The following is a 19,066-nucleotide window of genomic DNA, read 5'->3' as shown; positions in this document are numbered from 1 at the left end:
ATCCGTCTACCTCACGCCCTACCTTGGTCTGCCTGGGCCTGACTCTGGATGTCATTGTCCCATTCTTTACATCAGGGCCCAACTCCAGACAGCCTGGGTCTTGCACCAGCCTGCTGGGGCCCACTCTGTACATCTGAGCCCCATTCAGTGTGCAAGGACACTGCTCCACTTGTCTGAGCCCTGCTTTGCCTGCCTGGCCCCTACTGTATCTGCCTGGGCCTCGCTCTGAACTCCTGGCCCCCATTTTGGACAACTGGCTATCATTCTGAATGCCTGGGCCCTGCTCCCTGACACTTCTCCATGGGCCTCGCTCCCCAGGCTCAGTTTTCCCGCACTTGGCTCCCCAGATCCTGCTCTTCGGAGCGTGGCCCTTGGCTCCCTGGCTTTGCTCCTCGGCTCCCCAGTTCTCGGCTTCCCTTTGAAACATTGGAAAGAAATGGTCTGTGATTGGAGGAACCGCTTCATACAGAATCTTCCATTCAAACTTGGCTGTTTGTCCGGCATTTTGAAAACTAGCACCGGGGCCTCGACAATCACCAGGCAAGAGTGTTCTCTTCCTGTTGGGGAACACTTCAGCGGTCATGGGCATTCGGCCTCTGATCTTCGGGTGCGCGTTCTCCAAGGCGGCCTTCATGACACACGACAACGCAGAGTCGCTGAGCAGAGACTGATAGCCAAGTTCCGCACACATGAGGACGGCCTCAACCGGGATCTTGGGGTCATGTCACACTATCTGTAACCCCCACGACTTGCCTGGACTTCCAAAATCTCACTAACTGTCCTGTCTGGAGACAATACACATCTCTTTAACCTGTGCTTAACGCTCTCTCCACTCACATTGTCTGTACCTTCAATACTTGATTACCTATAAAGATTCGCATTCCAACCATTATTTTGGAAATTGAGTTTGTGTCTTTATATGCCCTGTTTGTGAACAGAACTCCCACTTACCTGACGAAGGATCAGCGCTCCGAAATCTAGTGGATTTTGCTACCAAATAAACCTGTTGGACTTTAACCTGGTGTTGTGAGACTTCTTACTGTGCAAACCAGTTGTTCCCAGACATAGGTGCAGTAGTTTGCATTCCTCTTGGACCACATGACAGAGAAATTGAGCAAAAACACAAAAAAGATAGGTTGCTGGAAGAGGAGGAGGAATGCTTTCCACAGGTGACCATATCAAACCAGGGTGTTTAGGAAGCAATTCTCCTACCTGGACCTTCACTAAGACAGTCATGCCTAGCGCAAAGAAAAATGATTGTGGTTGTTGGAGGCCAAGCATCTCAGACCCAGGGCATTGCTGCAGGAATATTGTCACACAAGACAGATGTACTTATATCTGTCTTCAAAGTAGAAGACACCAAAAGGATCCCAAGAATGGTAAAAAAATCAAGAGGCAAAAGGGAGGAAGGAATTTAAAATAAACACAATTACAAGAGAAAAAGTACTTAGAAAACGAATGGGACTAAAGGCTGACTAGTCCTGTGGACCTGAAAGCCTGAATCCTATGGTCTTAAATGAATTGGCTGCAGAGCTAACGGGCAGAATTTTATGAGAATGATTCTATGGGCAGGATTTTATAGCCTCGCTCGAGCAAGACTGGAAAATCCTGCCTGATATCAATGGACATTTTCGTTGTCCACCCTTGCCCATTCCGATTCCATAGCAGGTGGGACGGTAGAATTTTGGTGTAAATGTTCAGCTAGCATGAAAATGGGAGGGTATTAATCCGCTTTTTGGGTGAGTTTTCATGCCAAATCTTATGCGCTTTGTCATTGAAAATATGGGCTAGACTGTTTCTAACTGTTGCAGGCAGTGGGCTAGGCTTAATTCACCAGCCAGTCTGCAGAGGGAGCTATTGTGAATCCTCAGACCTCTATGTCTGCACATGTGCAATAGCGACTGTCGAGGAGCTATTGGGCAAATGCAGGCCTCTGATGCTGCACATGCGCAATTTCAATAGCAGGGGCCCTAGTTTTACATTTTGATTCCAAGTGCTGGGCAGACTTGAACCTGGGAGTGTTTTAGATCCGACTTATAGACCCATTCTCAGGTGCCCCCATACGCACTCTGCCTGAAAAAATAGCAGCAACTCCAAATTGCGCTGCAGAAGCCTGTGGGTGGGGCTTAACATGCCCAAAACCCTGTAGCTCCGATTGGCACCTCTAACTGCGCATGCGCAGAAAAAAAATGATAGACTGTGGCTCCCCTGACACATCCCGCCTGGAGTGGCTAATGCCTCCCCCTGGCTCCCCCAGACATTGCCCCACCTCCCCAGCATTACTGACTTCCATATCTCCCCACCCCCCGCCACCCAGACCAATCACGGGCCCCTCACCCCTCCCCCCACTGATCTCAGGCACAGTGGTAGCGGACCTCCCTTTCCCTCCGCTGATCTCAGGCAGAGTGGCAGCGGACCCCCGCTTCCACCCACCCCCCACCGATCTCAGGCAGAATGGCAGCGGACCCCCTTGCCCTCCACTGATCTCAGGCAGAGTGGCAGTGGACCCCCCCTTCCCTCCCACTGATCTCAGGCAGTGTGGCAGCGGACACTCCTTCCCCTCCACTGATCTCAGGCAGAGTGGCAGCAGACCCCCCCTTCCTCCCCCTCCATCAAACTCAAGCAGAGAGCCGTTGGACACTGAGCACCTACCTCTTCACTAACTGAAGCGCCCGAATCTGACTTTTATGGAGCATGTCTGTTTCGTGCTGATTCTGGATGGGTGAACGCGGTGGTAAAGGGGGAAGTGTCAGTAAAGTTTGGGTATGCAGCCAATTAAATCAATTTAAATCCATGCAAATGCATTTAAATGGCCGTCATGCCCATTTCAGGTTTGGTCTCAGGGAAAAAGGGAACCGGTGCGGAGGTGGGCACGGATTGCACTACTCGCCTCACGCCCGACTTTACCAAGATTTCTCGCCTGAAAATGGGTGCAATGCGATGGTAAAATCGGCTCCCAGGGTCTGAAAGACAGGGAGAGAGCTGTCAGGCCCCTGCTGCTGCAGGCAGCATCACAAACTCTCCACCCCCACCGCAATCGCAGGAGCCCGTGGCCAGCCACGAGCCACATACTGCCCGAGTTTCAACCCCCGCCACCACCCCGCTGCCCAGACCGATTGCGCTCCACTCCCTCTGGTCCAATCGCATTGCAGAGTGGCAGTGGCTAACCACTCCCCCCCCCCACCCCGATCCAATCACATTGCAGAGTGGCAGCGAGCCCCCTGTCCCCTTCAGGCCCGTCCCTTCAGGCCCTGCCCCCATAGGCCTCTCCCCCTTGCACAGTGCCAAGGTGCCCAGTGGGCATTACCCAGGTGGCATGCCAAGGTGCCAGAGTCGCACTGCCAGACTGGCACTGCCCAAGGAGCACCCTCCTTACCCTTGGCCTCTATTCATTGGAGTTTAGAAAAATAAGTGATCTTATTGAAACATGTAAGTCTCTGAGGATGCTTGATAGGGTAGATGCTGAGTGGATGTTTCCCCTCATGGGGAAATCTAGAATTAGGGGGTACATGTTAAAAATGAGGGATCTTCCATTTAAGCCAGAGATGAGAAGGAATTTCTTCTCTCAGAGAGTCGCGAGCCTTTGGAATTCTCTTTCACAGAGAGCAATGAGGCTGGGTGATTGAATATGTTCAAGGCTGTACCGGGCAGAGTTTTGATCGACAAGGGCGTCACAGTTATGGGGACAGGTATGAATGTGGCCACAATCAGATCAGTTGTGATCTTATTGATGGTGGAGCAGACTTAATGGATTGAATGACCTACTCTTATTTCTAATGATCTTACTGGTCCAATCGTCTTCAACTACTTCATCAATGATCTTCCTGCCATAAGGTCAGAAGAGGGGATGTTCAGTGCTCAGTAGCATTCACAACTCCGCAGATACTGAAGCAGTCTGTGTCCATTTGTATCTCTCCAAGTTTTGGCACAGGTCCCCAGTGAGGACCTGTTAGTCAGAAGGTCTTTGCAGGATCAAATTTGTTTTTGTTTCTTAGGCCTATGCAGGATGATCTAACCAATTTTATTATTAGTCAGTTTTTGTTTAGTTGTGGAGAACAAGAGAACTGTCCATCAGTCTTGAAATTAAGTGAAAAGCAATGGTGGGATTTCCTTGTTAGATGAAGGTATTATGCATTTGTATAAATTGCTGCTGTGTATTGGACAGTGTTGGCTCTTAAGTAAAGTTGTGTAGTCAAACCTGCTATAAGACTCCTTCTGGGTAGATAGTGGGTTCAGGTGCAATCTATTTTGACTCTTGGTTGGGGTGCTCTTCTGCCATTGGTTTGAGGTTGCTCCTCTTTCTCTCATTGGTCCATGGCAAAATAAACCTTTCATGGGCAAGATCTTACAAAGCAAGGTTGACTACAATAATAGGGGATATCTGAATTGCACATTAGAATTTCTCTGACAGCAATGAATCATCTGAACATTTGTTTTAACATCTAATGGTCTGCTGCATCAAGATTTTGATAGTTGTGTATAGGTTCATGCAACTCTATTCTCTTCTTGTATCTGAGTACACCAAAGTAGCAATAAACCAGGTGTTCCATGGATAATCTGAGTCCTCCTTGGTCAAACCAAGAAAATTTCTAGCTGACTAAATTATACATTTGTCACTTGCATGATGCCGCTGTGCATTGTAGCTTTGGAAACTCATCATGTATCTTCTGTTGAAGCTTGGAATAACGTTTTGGCATAAAATATATTATAGCTGTCACCCTAATAGCCAATGATGGAGCTGTCCCTGTCCTCAGTATGGTTTCAAGATCTTGTTGCATTAACTGCATAGTTCTGTCACAACATCCCTGATAAATCATAATCTCCATGTACAAATCTCCTCAGACATGTGCGGATGCAAATGCCTTAGCGTTCTTGTATGATTCTCTCCTTCCTACGAGTTGGCATGATAAGGTTGTGCCAAAATAGAATTATACCCCCCAATTGATTGTTTTTTTCCTTTTTCTCTTTTAATTTAATGGTTTTAAGAAACATACCACACTCAGAATGAAAGTTGTATGTTAGTTAAATGTCAACTTGTTGGCTCAGGCACAAGAACATAGATTTATTATGCAGTTATGCAGATTCAAAATTGACATTAAGGGATTGTAAATTTGGACAAATGAGCCTTCGGCACGTTTTACATCTAATTCCTTAAGCCTTCAATTTTCTAAGCAGCTTAGACAGCTGTATTTGTTTGTCGGTGTATTATTGTATATTTTATGTCAAAGGCTCATTAAGTTCTCAGAATTCATCTAAAAACATTAAAATGCATACCTGCCACAATTTCCTGGCTTTTACACTCGAGTTACACTGTTTGCTTTCAAATTTCATTTAGAATGGGAACTTCATGTACAACAGAGCTCTCAAAGGTCAACAGGATTTACTCTGGTCCAATTTAACAATGTCTTTTAGGTGCATGTTATTTTATTCTATAACTTTCAATGGTTCTATGATTATTAAAAATAAGTAATTTTGGATTGTTTTTGGAGCAACCATATTTTATGTGTTCATAAGAATGAACATGTCTAAATGTCCAAAAATCATGGTTAGAAAATAAATGAAGCATTTCCTGGAATTCCGAGTGAGAGAATAGGAGAGGCTAGGATTCATGAAGACAATTTCTTTCACTGTCAACTTTCACTGTGCTTAAGGAGCCACCAGGCAGCTAAGTGCAAGGATGCAGTGTCCCATGATAGTTGATTGGTGGAGGTATTGCTAATGAAGAGGGCAAATTTGGATGTTCCTCTTCCCTTGTGCACTCTGCTTCACCCACTGCGATATCCTTAAAGTTACTAATTTTAGCTTTTGGGAAATGTGTAGTTTGTTAATTTTGGCAAGGATGGTGCCATGTCCTCTACGTTGCTGTAGTCTTCTTGCATAACTGACCATTTATAGGCCTAAAATGAAAGGAAAGGAATGAATGTTAGAGCCCTGCTTCCAAAATCTATCTTCAAATCGAGCTTGCAATGTAAGACACGTAACCGTACATGATGTTTCTGCAGATGAATGTATACTTGAGTGGGAGTGAGTGAGGAGGGAACTGTAAGATGTAAGAATGGTATTATCTAAGCTTGTAAAAAGCCTGCTATTTCAAATTTCTCCACCTTTTCTGGCCCTTATACACCAGGCAGTTACATTCTGCCTTCAGGAAAATCGAGAGTTTTGATTTCTGAGCTCTGCTCCAGTTAGCATTATATAACATTTTATTGTGCAGAAAAGTATTTTTCATATGTTGTAACTTAGACAGTGTTACAATCCACTTAGTGACGGATAATTTTCAAAAAGATTGGAATCACCATAACGTCAGCAGAAATAACCAAAGGACAAGATTTTGTTTCTCAAGACTTTTAGTGTAGCAAGCAAATTAAAATGAACTGAGATCAAACATTAATTAACAGGCGAATGATACATCAAACTTAAGAAAAGGGTAAGTTTTTTCTAACAACCAAAAGGTGCCTTACAAAATGCCTTTATTCTACACAACACTTTTGACAGTGATGTAACATTAAAGGGACAGTCTCAAAGTCATTCCTAGCTCTCCAGCAGAGGTTCACCTCTCCCAGCCACACCAGTCAAAACTTCCAGTGTTCTTCAACAAACATTCCACTCAATCAAAGATTTCCCAGATAGGGTTATCACCAGCAAAGCACATCTCAATGATTTCCCCTTTCCCTCAAGTCACAACAGTCCTCATGATCCAAAATTCCAGAAATTCAAGTATCCAACCCTGTAAAACATTTCAATCAGCTCTGGTAAAACAGTTTTTTCCCATTGAGAGTTTTATATCTGCTTGCCCATTGTTTCCTACAGATAGGAGAAGACTTTTTTTTTGTTATTCATTCATGGGACATGGGCGTCGCTGGCTGGCCAGCATTTATTGCCCATCTCTAATTGCCCGAGGGTAGTTGAGAGTCAACGCATTGTTGTGGCTCTGGAGTCACATGTAGGCTAGACCGGGCAAGGACAGCAGATTTCCTTCCCTAAAGAACATTAGTGAACCAGATGGGTTTTTCCGACAATCGACAATGGTTTCATGGTCATCATTAGATTCTTAATTCCAGATTTTTAAAATTGAATTCAAATTCCACCATCTGTCATGGCGGGATTCGAACCCGGATCCCTAGAACATTAGCTGAGTTTCTAGATTAATAGTCTAGCAATAATACCACTAGGCCATCTCCCCGGAAGGGTTAGTATTACCTAGTGTTACTGGAAGCATTTCAAAGTTCAGTGTTCATGACAACAGCACTTGATTGTGAGGTATTGACCACACCTATGCAGCTCGATTGCATTGCAATATGATGTCTTTTAATGGTGCAAGTATGTCAAGTTTCTATGTTGCACATGAACATATATTCTACTGAAATAAAGTCTTACATTTGATGTACTGAAAGTATTGCAAAGCTCTGTGAGGACCTGACCTGAGCAATCAGTTGATGAGGTATGCAATCCTGAGCAAGCTACCTAATACAAGGTGTGTTACCTTGCCAAATTCCTTACAGTATACTGTATTCTTTCACATCAGGCTATATACACATCAAAGTATATATTGAAACATTATTGCCTGCCACTTCAAAAGCTATCAATATACTTCCAGTCACAAAAATCTTCTGTATTTATTATTCCAATAGATAGTCAACAATAAATGCATCCCGACTCGAAACGTTGGCTCTATTCTCTCTCCACAGATGCTGTCAGACCTGCTGAGATTTTTCAGCATCTTCTGTTTTTGTCTCAGATTCCAACATCCGCAGGATTTTGCTTTTAAATAAATGTAGTTATTTGCCATGCAAAATACTGTTCCATAAATTGAATGCTTATGCAAAGTTTCTGAACTTTTGATTGTAGGAAGCATGAATTCACCTATGGAAGGTGCCTTTAGTGATGAGATTGAGAAAGATGCTAGGAACAAATTCAGATTGTACCAGTATCTCTTCCCAAAAGAGGGCAGTGATATATTCTCTTAGTGACCCATCAGGCAAGTATTGAAACCTGATGGAGAGCCAGACATGTGTATCATATCCAGCAGGGCAAATCAAAAGTCTATTGTTGATATCATTGCTTTTGATATAAATGCAAACCTTATTGATTTTCAGAAATCATAGGAGTCTGGCCAGTGTTTGATGTTGAATGCCTGCACTGGTGTAAGCCGCTATAGCAAAAAGTTCAAAGGTGAGAAGGTTGGTATCAAACTCTTTTCAAAAAATTAAAAGCGCCATAAAAAATAATGAATTGACAAAGTGATTCAATAATTGAGATCATGTGTGGAAAAACTTGGAGAACAGTGTGAAAGACAAGCCTTGGCAACAAGGAGATCACAGTCTTTGGCAATGAGAGTGGTACGTTTGCCAGTTGTATTGCTTTGTGACTAGTTGGAGGGCACCAAACTCAGAGAATGACAGATGATGCTATCAGCCTACATCACAAGGGAAAACTGCGAACAGATGGGGATAATTGTGTGCAGGCACCTAGGCTAGCCTGATCTGGGTAAGGAGGTGCTATGCAATGAGCACCAGAGAGTGAATGTTCACAAAAGCATTCAGCTTATATAATTAACAGTGTAACTGAACTAAGGTCAGAGGATATGGTGGTTCTCTTACTTGTGTGATAAGCCCGCACAATTCATTCAATTAGCAATCGGTGTATATGGTGATATCGAGGGCGATGATCTAAAATGCTTTTTTATTTGAGGAATTGATATTACATTTGCTCTAGTAAATATCAATATTTCTTTTGACTGCTTTGTCATTAAAACGCTTTCTACCTGCATGCTCTATTTTCCCCTTATTACTTCAGGATTAATATCAGATCTTCACAGTACAGCTGTAGCCATCCTAAAGCTGGTGTGCCTAGCAGCCCTAGTGTAGAGACAGAAATAGCTTAGTTGTCAGCATAGCTTATGCTAATTTGCATTCACAGTGTCATCACTTTGGCAGGCACAGGAAGCTGTTCTTATTTGCAATTTTTGTCTTTTGCCTGAAGAGAAATTTGCAGTCCAACTCACTTCTTTGTGCTCCATCAGGCTAATTAATGACAAATTGCTCAGTCTCTGTCCAGTTAATCAACAGAAAAGACTCTGTGGACAAGGATGGAAGAGAAATTGGGTGGAGCCTTTAGAAGAGCCACACTGCAATAAATGAACTGAATTAATGAAATTCTTGCGCTGAGTATTTCAGACAACAATGCTGTGAAAGTATGTTTTGAACTGAGGTTCCAAAATGTCACGATACAACGAAACTCAGAAAGAACAAAATCATTCATGTGAACACTGTAGTCAGCCTGAAAAAAGATTCCTCTCAACACAGCAGAAAACACATTACAGAATGATAGCTAAGTCTGTCGGGATCAGCGTCCCTTTTACATTAGCAGAACACTGGCAAGAAAACACAATACCCAATCACACTCATAACTAGATCAGCACATTTACAACTTCTTATTTACCACAGACAGTTCACAGACCCTAGGGCTTCAGTTATCCATTATAATCAAATATTCATCAGCTGGGACATTGTTTTAATATAAAATGTACTTCTTGTTTTATAGGCTTAGTGCTTGAGGTTTATTCCGTCCAGAGCCTGGAAATGATGTGCAAGCTTCCATGAATGATGCAGCCCTCTAGTCAGTGAAAAGCCTGTGGCACCACCTTCTGGATAAGGTTTTCAAACAAATGCAATTTGACATAAAATCAATCCTGCAATGAATGGGGTGGCACGGTGGCACAATGGTTAGCACTGCTGCCTCACAGCGCCAAGAACGCAGATTCAATCCCAGCCTTGGTCACTGTCTGTGGGGAGTCTGCACGTTCTCCCCGTGTCTGCGTAGGTTTCCTCCGGGTGCTCCGGTTTCCTCCCACAGTCCAAAGATGTGCGGGTTAGGTTGATTGGTCATGCTAAATTGACTAGTGTCAGGGGATTAGCAGGGTAAATATGTGGGGTTACGGGAATAGGGCCTGGGTGGGACTCTGGTTGGTGCAGACTGAATGGCCTCTTCTGCACTGTAAGGATTCTTTGAAACAGCACACAGGTGAATGGAATATCATAGGCTGATTTAAATTTGGGGCAAGTGTCGTGTGGGCAGAAGTAGAGGTGTAGGGGAAACTCTCCATATTTTTACCAGTGCAGTGGCATTGGAGATTTAACTCCTCAGCCACATCCATAAAGACCCTGTTCCACCAGGAAATTGCATTTGGCTGTTGGGCTGGAGTGGGTTGTCCGGAGGCAAAAGGCTGACAGGAGATCAGTGCGGGGGAGAGGTCAGGGTACCGGAAGCCTAAAGTTTTGTTGTTGGACCCAAAGGAACTCTCCTGCTCTGCCTGGTCCCACAAAGAGAGCTAACTGGTCAGAGGGTGGCAGCTCAGCACTGCCACCAGGGAATGGATCTGGATGAAGAAGATGCCATGGATGGATGGAGGGCGCTGAGGACATAGAAGTCTGCCTGTCTCAGTGAGGGGGCGAACGACATTGGTGAGGGCAAGCAGTGCTGTTGTGGGCAGCCAATGGCCGCAAGGGTCCAACTCCATGGGATAAAGAGTGTCAAAACAGGTGGTTCCCCTCCTGCGGAGCTTGCTGGGAGGCCGCCAGAGGGTTTACTGAGTGGTTTCCAACATCAGGAGGGCCTCACCCTGCCAAGGATAAAATGCCGTATGTGATGGGAAGATGCCCTTACTTGGCTACTTAAGTGGTTCAATTGGCCTTTGGGTGGAGGACCATCTGCTGCCACCCCCTCCATGGCCACCCCATTGGTAAGATAGCATAGCTGTGGAAAGATGACGGGCATTTCACTTCCTCAGCCTCACCCTTTGTCATCATCCCCCCTCCTCTATAAAATATAGCTCATTGTGTCCTCCTGATGTTGGAAACCACTCAGTAAACCCTCTGGTGGCCTCCCAGCAAGCTCCGCAGGAGGGGATCCTCCTGTTTTGACACTCGTTATCCCATGGAGTGGGACCCTTGCGTTCATTGGCTGCCCACAACAGCACTGCCTGCCCTCACCAATGTCCTTCACCCCCTCACTGAGACAGACAAGATGTGGTCCTTGGACCACAAGCCTGCCAGAGCAGGGTTGCCCCTTACTTTCAGGCAGGACCCCACCACATTAACAAAATCCAACAGATTATCCAATCAGGCCTGCAATTGCAATGCTGTTAGGCTCTGATAACATCATCAAAAGGCAATCTGTACATTTAAAAGCCAAGCTCGCTACTATTCGTGAGTGTCACACTCATTTGCTCAGAGGAGGTTAAGAAGTGACTGAATCAGTGTTGCTAAGCCCCAAGAGCCATTTTAACTGCCTATCCACCATCTTTTTCAGGGCAAGCAGAATCGAAATCTACCCTCTTATGTTCTCACCCCTTTTAATATCATGCAATAATTATGAATAACCCATTACTTTTCCTTGGTTGGTGAGACATCTCTGGTTGTGTACAAAATAAATATGGTGATTCAGTAGTGTTAAGCTTGTTTAAATGAACATATACCTCAACTTGAATATGATTCAGTTCCTAGGATCTTTTACTTCATGATCTCCACGGACATGCACATGCATTTGTTTGAGATGATCACAGGCAACTGCCATCATTTACATGACATCTGCCAGTGTCACTCTGTGGCTAGTCAGTGGGGATGTTGAAGTATAAGCCAAGGTTGCACCCCTGCTGATTTTTCCCTCTTTTGTCAGCTAGCTACCTTGCCTCTTCTCAGTGTAACAGCTGAGATCAACAACTTGCCATCTGGAGGAAGTTTAAGTATGAATGACAGCTGAAGCTGGAATTGAAACCAGGTCTCTCATTCCATCGTCTGCAGAAGTAAAATTCAGATAGACATGAAAGCATCCATTTGGAAATGAACTAACCAGTGTAGTTTTAGTATTTAATTAATTTTAAAGCACAATATATGAGTTTAATCAACATTGTTCAATCTCACCTTGAACTTTTGTTTCACAACTTATAGTATGAAATACACCTGTACAATAAAGACATCCATCTATCAATATATTCTGCAATATTACTGTTGTAATAAAGCAAACTAAGATTCTTTTTCACCAGAGATGGATTTTTAATGTTGCAGATTTGATAAGCCAGAGGTTAAACTTCAATGTTTCCTTTTCTGTCCATATCTACAGATTTTGGTGCATGTGGATTTTGAAACTGTAAATAGGACACATCACATACAATATGTGAAAAATTTGCATGGCAATTTCTGTGCATACTAATTAGATCACAGGGGAAATTCAAACTAAAACATGGTAATTATGCAAACTTGATGTTCAAAAGTCTATCTGTAAATACACACCCGAGATGGTAGAAAAAGATGAAAGAAAAAAAACCCCAAACCCCATACAAGTCGAAGGATAATTAATAATTAATGTGGCACCAACGATGGATTACACTGTGAGATCCCTCTGTGTGAGTGGTGGTGTTTCTAAAAATGTCTTTCTTTCAAAAAATGTGATTATCTTTGGTCCTCCCAAATGGACAGTATGATGCCCCGAGTAAAACAAAGTTAAAAGAACACTAAACTTAGAAAGCTGTTTGATTTTTTGTTTACTAGTTTCTAAAGGTAAAGTTAGACATTTGAATATTGGTAAATGACTCTAATTATTTTTCATGTTGATATTTAGATTGCTAAATACAGTGTGGTATAGTGGACAGGTTCCTTTGCAGAACTGTACATGTTCAACAAGGAAGATCGCAGTGCTGGATATGGGCCTGAGTAAGGAAGAGGGCCACGTAAGTCACTTGATGGAAGGACAAGAGATATAGAGACTATAATTTAATTAGGTTTACATTGAAAATTGATAAAGACAGTGTTGAATTAAAGATAAAGGGGTTGAACTATAAATTAGCTAATTTGAATGAAAGGAAGCCCAATGCAGATTAATTGGTTGGATCAAGTGGCATTTCAAACAGCAGACCAGCCATGGGAGATATTTAAATAGAGGATCATTATGATACTGGTTAAATATATTTTGACTGGTATTAAAAAAATGTGTCAAAGGCTAGGGTTCCATAGATAATTAAGAGAAATTAGAGCAAAATTGATGTTCTAAAAAGAGATGTATGATAAATATAGGGAAGATCCTAGAGAAGAAAACTGCAAAATATAAAAAGTATAGAAAGGAACCGAAAGGGAAAATTAGGAACGTGAAAAAAGACAGTCAATATAAAGGAAAAAACAGGGGCTTTTTATAAACACAAAAGCAGTGAATGGATTAGTTAAATAAGGGATGGAACCATCTCAAAATATTTAGAGATGTTAACAAATATTTTGCCTTCATTCTTACAGAGGAAGGTGAAAGGAGGAATACTGACGAGGATCTGGAATCTGCATGAATAAGATGATAGAATTGGAAGTAAGAAAGAATTCAGGTATACTGAGAAAAGTTGGAAAGAAGATAGTAAAGACATTGGTGACAATTTTAAAAGAGATTAGGCAAAAATCCGGAAGATCTTTATACCCATGTTCAAAAATTATGCCCATATTCAAAGAAGAAGATATAGACCTGGAAATCATTGGCCAGCTAATATTTCATTAATAGTAAGTAAAATCCAATGAATTGTTTCAGATTCCAGCACCCGCAGTATTTTGCCTTCATTAAAGAATGAAAGGCTTTCATTTGAATAGTGCCTTTCATGACCTCTAGACAGTCCACGGAGCTTTACAGACAATGATGTACTTTTGAAGTGTAGCCAATATTGCAATGTAGAAATCCCAAAGTCTGTGTCTTATAAACAATACCTATTGGAGCATAAATATCATTACTGGCATTCATTTTGAAGAAATTACAATCTCAGTAATGTTTACAAGAAATTCTCTGTAAGTAGAGTTTCTGGACAAGCAATAAAAAGTTGATAAAGTATTTGAAGTTTTGTTGTTCAATCATCTGAAAACTATTATTAAAGTTCAAAAGACTTACGCAGTATAAATGTAAATAAGCCCTAATACCTGATAGGCTGAATTTTATCAGTCCTTTGATTATGGGCTGGGAAGTGGGAAGGCTGCCAAAATTGCAGGGGAAGGTAGTGCCATTTTGTCAGTGGTGGGAAAGGTGGCAGATGAGCTGCCCACTGGGAGCACACTTGAGTCACTTAAGTAGCCAATTAAGGACCTTTTCCTATCTCCAGTGGTGCAGGGCAGGGCTCTGGGAGAGGGATGGTAGGGAGGCCTACCTCTTTAGGAACTCGATGGCCCATAGAGGAGCCCTGGTGGAAAGGACGCAGCCTGCCCTCAGCAAAACATACCACCTCAATGAGAACTGCCGTTAGTGAACACCTCCCTCTCCATGGGATCTGCTCACACAGTAAACACTACCCCATCTCATAGAGTCATAGAATCATAGAGGTTTACAGCATGGAAACAGGCCCTTCGGCCCAACTTGTCCATGCCACGCTTTTTAAAAAAAAACCCTAAGCTAATCCCAATTGCCCGCATTTGGCCCATATCCCTCTATACCCATCGTACCCATGTAACTGTCTAAATGCTTTTTAAAAGGTAAAATTGTACCCGCCTCGACTACTACCTTTGACAGCTTGTTCCAGACACTCACCACCCTCTGTGTGAAAAAATTGCCCCTCTGGACACTTTTGCATCTCTCTCCTCTCACCTTAAACCTATGCCCTCTAGTTTTAGACTCCCCTACCTTTGGGAAAAGATATTAACTATCTAGTTGATGTATGCCCCTCATTATTTTATAGACCTCTATAAGATCACCCCTCAGCCTCCTACGCTCCAGAGAAAAAGTCCCAGTCTATCCAGCCTCTCCTTATAACTCAATCCATCAAGTCCCGGTAGCATCCTAGTAAATCTTTTCTGCACTCTTTCTAGTTTAATAACATCCTTTCTATAAAAGGGTGACCAGAATTGCACACAGTATTCCAAGTGTGGCCTTACCAATGTCTTGTACAACTTCAACAAGACATTCCAACTCCTGTATTCAATGTCCTAACCAATGAAACCAAGCATGCTGAATGCCTTCTTCACCACTCTGTCCACCTGTGACTCCACTTTCAAGGAGCTATGAACATGTACCCCTCGATCTCTTTGTTCTGTAACTCCCCCCAATGCCCTACCATTAACTGAGTAAGTCCTGCCCTTGTTCAATCTACCAAAATGCATCACCTCGCATTTGTCTAAATTAAACTCCATCTGCCAGTTATCAGCCCACTGGCCCAATTGATCAAAATCCCGTTGCAATTGGAGATAACTTTCTTCACTGTCCACTGTGCCACCAATCTTAGTGTCATCTGCAAACTTACTAACGATGCCTCCTATATTCTTATCCAAATCATTAATATAAATGACAAATAACAGTGGACCCAAAACTGATCCCTGAGGCACACTGCTGGTCACAGGCCTCCAGTTTGAAAAACAACTCTTTACAATCACCCTCTGTCAAGAAGCCAATTTTGTATCCATTTAGATACCTCAAACTGGATCCCGTGAGATTTAACCTTATACAACAACCTACCATGCGGTACCTTGTCAAAGGCCTTGCTAAAGCCCATGTAGAAAACATCAACTGCACTGCCCTCATCTACCTTCTTGGTCTCATGATTCCAAATAAACCTGTTGGACTTTAGCCGGGTGTTGTGAAACCTCTCACTGTGCCCACCCCAGTCCAACGTCGGCATCTCCACATTCAGCTAATCTGTCTCACTCATTTATGAAAGAGTCTATGGGTCCTAGGCTTTGGAGTTTTTAAAATTTTGCTTGCTTCAAAATGTTATTGCTTATTAGCTTAAAGTAGGAGCCAAGGAACTTCATGACCTCTTCAAAGTTATCAGAAGATTAATTTACTCCTGGTCTGGCAATTATCTCATCAGCTATTGGATCTGCAGAATATAATAGTACATTTACTTGTTCTTTTTTAAAAATTCATTTCATTGCCCATCCCTAGTTGCCCTTGAGAAAGTGGTGGTGCCGCTGCAGTCTCTGAGGTGTAGGTACACCCAGAATGCTGTTAGGGATGGAGTTCCAGGATTTTGACCTCGTAACAATGAAGGAACGGTGATATATTTCCAAGCCACGATGGTGAGTGACTTGGAGGGGAACCTATTGTTCTTCTAGATAGTCGTAGTTTTGGGTTTGGAAGATGTTGATAAGGAACCTTGAATTCCTGCAGTGCATCTTGTACATGGTACACACAGCTGACGCTGTTTGTTGGTGGTGGAGGGATTGAATGTTTGTGGAAGGGGTAGTAATCAATTGGGTTTCTTTGGCCTGGATGGTGTCACACTTCTTGAGTGTTGTTGGAACTGCACATATCCAGGCAAGTGGAGAGTATTACATTACACTCCTGACTTTATGCCTTGTGGACAGGCTTTGGAGAGTCAGGAAGTGAGTTTCGCACCACAGGATTCCTAGCCTTTGACCTGCTCTTGTAGCCACAGTATTTATATGGTTAGTCCAGTTCAATTTCTGGTCAATGGTAATCCGCAGAATGTTGATAGTGTGGGATTCAGTGATGCTATTGAATGTCAAGGGATATTGGTTATATCCTCTCTTGTTGGAGATGGTCATTGCCTGGCATTTGCCAGCTCAAGGCTAAATATTGTCCTGGTCCTACTGCATTTGGACATGGACTGCTTCAGTTTCTGAGGAGCCATGAATAATACTGAATATTGTGTAGTCATGGGCTAACATCCCCACTTCTGACGTTATGATGGAAGGAAGGTCATTGATAAAGCAGCTTAAGATGCTTGGGCCTAGGACATCAGCCTGAGGAACTCCTGCATTGATGTCCTGGAGCTGAGATGATTGACCTCCAATCACCACAACAATCTTTGTTTGTGCCAACCAGCGGAGGGTTTTCCCCTTGATTCCCATTGACTCCAGTTTTGCTAGTGCTCTTTGATGCCATAATCAGTCAACTGCTACCTTGATGTCAAGGGCAGTCACTTTCACCTCACCTCTGACATTCAGCTCTTTTGCCCATGTTCGAACCAAAGTTGCAATGAGTTTAGGAGCTCAGTGACTCTGGTGGAAATCAAACTGAGCATCTGTAAGCACGTTTTTGCTGAGTAAGTGCTGTTTGAGAGCACTGTTGATGACCACTTCCATCACTCTACTGATGATCAAGAGTAGACTAATGGGGTGGTAATTGGCTGGGTTGGGGATTTGTTCTTTTTCTTATTCATAGGGTGTACCTGGGCAATATTCCACATTGCTGGGTAGATTCCAGTGTTATAGCTGCATAGAGCAGCTTGGCTAGGGGCACCGCAAGTTCTGGACTGCAGTACTATTGCTGGAATATTGTTAGAACCCATAGCCTTTGCAGTATTAATTGCCTTCAGCAATTTCTTGATACCACAGGGGGTGAATCGAATTGGCTGAAGACTGAGATCGATGATGCTGGGGACCTCCAAAAGAGGCCAAGATGAATCATCCACTCGACAATTCTGGCTGAAGATTGTTGTGGATGCATTGAGTCTTTTGCATTGGTGTGCGGGACTTCTCCATCATTGAGGATGGGGATATTTGTGGAGCCTCCTCTTCCAGTGAGTTGTTTAATTGTCTGCCACCATTCATGGCTGGATGTGGCAGGATTGCAGATCTTAGATCTAATCCATTGGTTGTAAGATCACTTAGCTCTGTCTATGACTTGCTGCCAATGCTGTTTGGCATGCAAATAGTCCTTCACCAGGTTGACACCTGATTTTTAGGTAAGTCTGGTGTTGCTCCTGGCTTCCTTACATTGAAGCAGGGTTGATCCCCTGGCTTGCTGGTAATGATAGAGTGTATGATATGTCAGGCCATGAGGTTACATGAGTACAATTCTACTGTTGCTGATGGTCCACAGCACCTCATGGATGCCCACTTTTGAGCTGCTGGATCAGTTTGAAGTCTATCCCATTTAGCACAGTGGTAGTGCCACACAACACGATGGAGGGTATCATCAATATGAAGTTGGGATTTCATCTTGACAAGGACTGTTGATTGTCACTCCTACTGATACTGTCATGAATAGAGCATCTGCAGCAGGCAGGTTGGTGAGGATGAGGACAAGTATGTTTTTCCCTCTTGTTGGTTCCCTCACCACCTGCCACAGTCCCAGTCTAGCTGTTATGTCCTTTAGGACCTAGGCACCTTGGTCTGTGGTGGTACTACTGAGTCACTCTTGGTGGTGGACATTAAAGTCCTCCACCCAGGGTACATTCTGTGCTTCTTCCACATGGTGTTTAACATGGAGGAATACTGTTTCATCAGCTGAGGGTGGACGGTATGTGGCAATCAGCATGAGGTTTCCTTGTCCATGTTTCACCTGGTGCTATGAGAACTCATGGGGTCCAGATTCAGTGTTCAGAACTCTCCCCAACTGTATACCACTGTGCCACCTGTCACCTTTTCTGGGTCTCTCTTGCTGGTGAGACAGGACATACCCAGGAATGATGATGGCAGTGTCTGGGACATTATCTGTAAGGTATGATTCCATGAATGTGACTATGTCAAGCTATTGCTTGACCAGACTGTGAGACAGCTCTTCCAATTTTGTCACAATCCCCAGGATGTTAGTAAGGAGGACTTTGCAGGGTCAACAGTGCTGGGTTTGCCATTATTGTTTCTGCAGCCGAGGTAAATGCCAGGTGGTCTGTCAGTTTCATTCCCTTTTGTTTCATTTTTTACTGTTGTATACAAATGAAAGGCCCATTTCAGAGGGCATTTGAGTCAACCACATTGCTGTGGGTCTGGAGTCACATGTAGGCCAGACCAGGTCCTTCCCTAAGAGACATTAATGAACTAGCTGGGTTTTTCTGACAATTGACAATGGTTTCATGGTCATCGTTAGACTTTTAATCACAGATATTTTATTGAGTTACTTTTACCTTGGTGATTCAAACCTATGTCCCCAGAACAGTACCCTGAGTCTCTGGATTACTGAGTCAAGCAACAATACCATTGTGCCACCTCCTCCCCAGCCTTTGTTTTCTTAGTCAAGCCTGATGCTTTTATATATCTTAAAACTCTTCTTTCCCAGAATTCCTAGTTTGCACCGGGCCCTACTATTTGCCTTAATTAGTCTGATAGCTTTACCATCCATGGCTGTTTTCAGCACAGAGCGATACAGCTTT

Source organism: Mustelus asterias, chromosome 3 (genome assembly GCF_964213995.1).
Source record: "Mustelus asterias chromosome 3, sMusAst1.hap1.1, whole genome shotgun sequence".
NCBI lineage: Eukaryota > Metazoa > Chordata > Chondrichthyes > Carcharhiniformes > Triakidae > Mustelus > Mustelus asterias.
Note: the sequence above shows the minus strand (reverse complement) of the source record.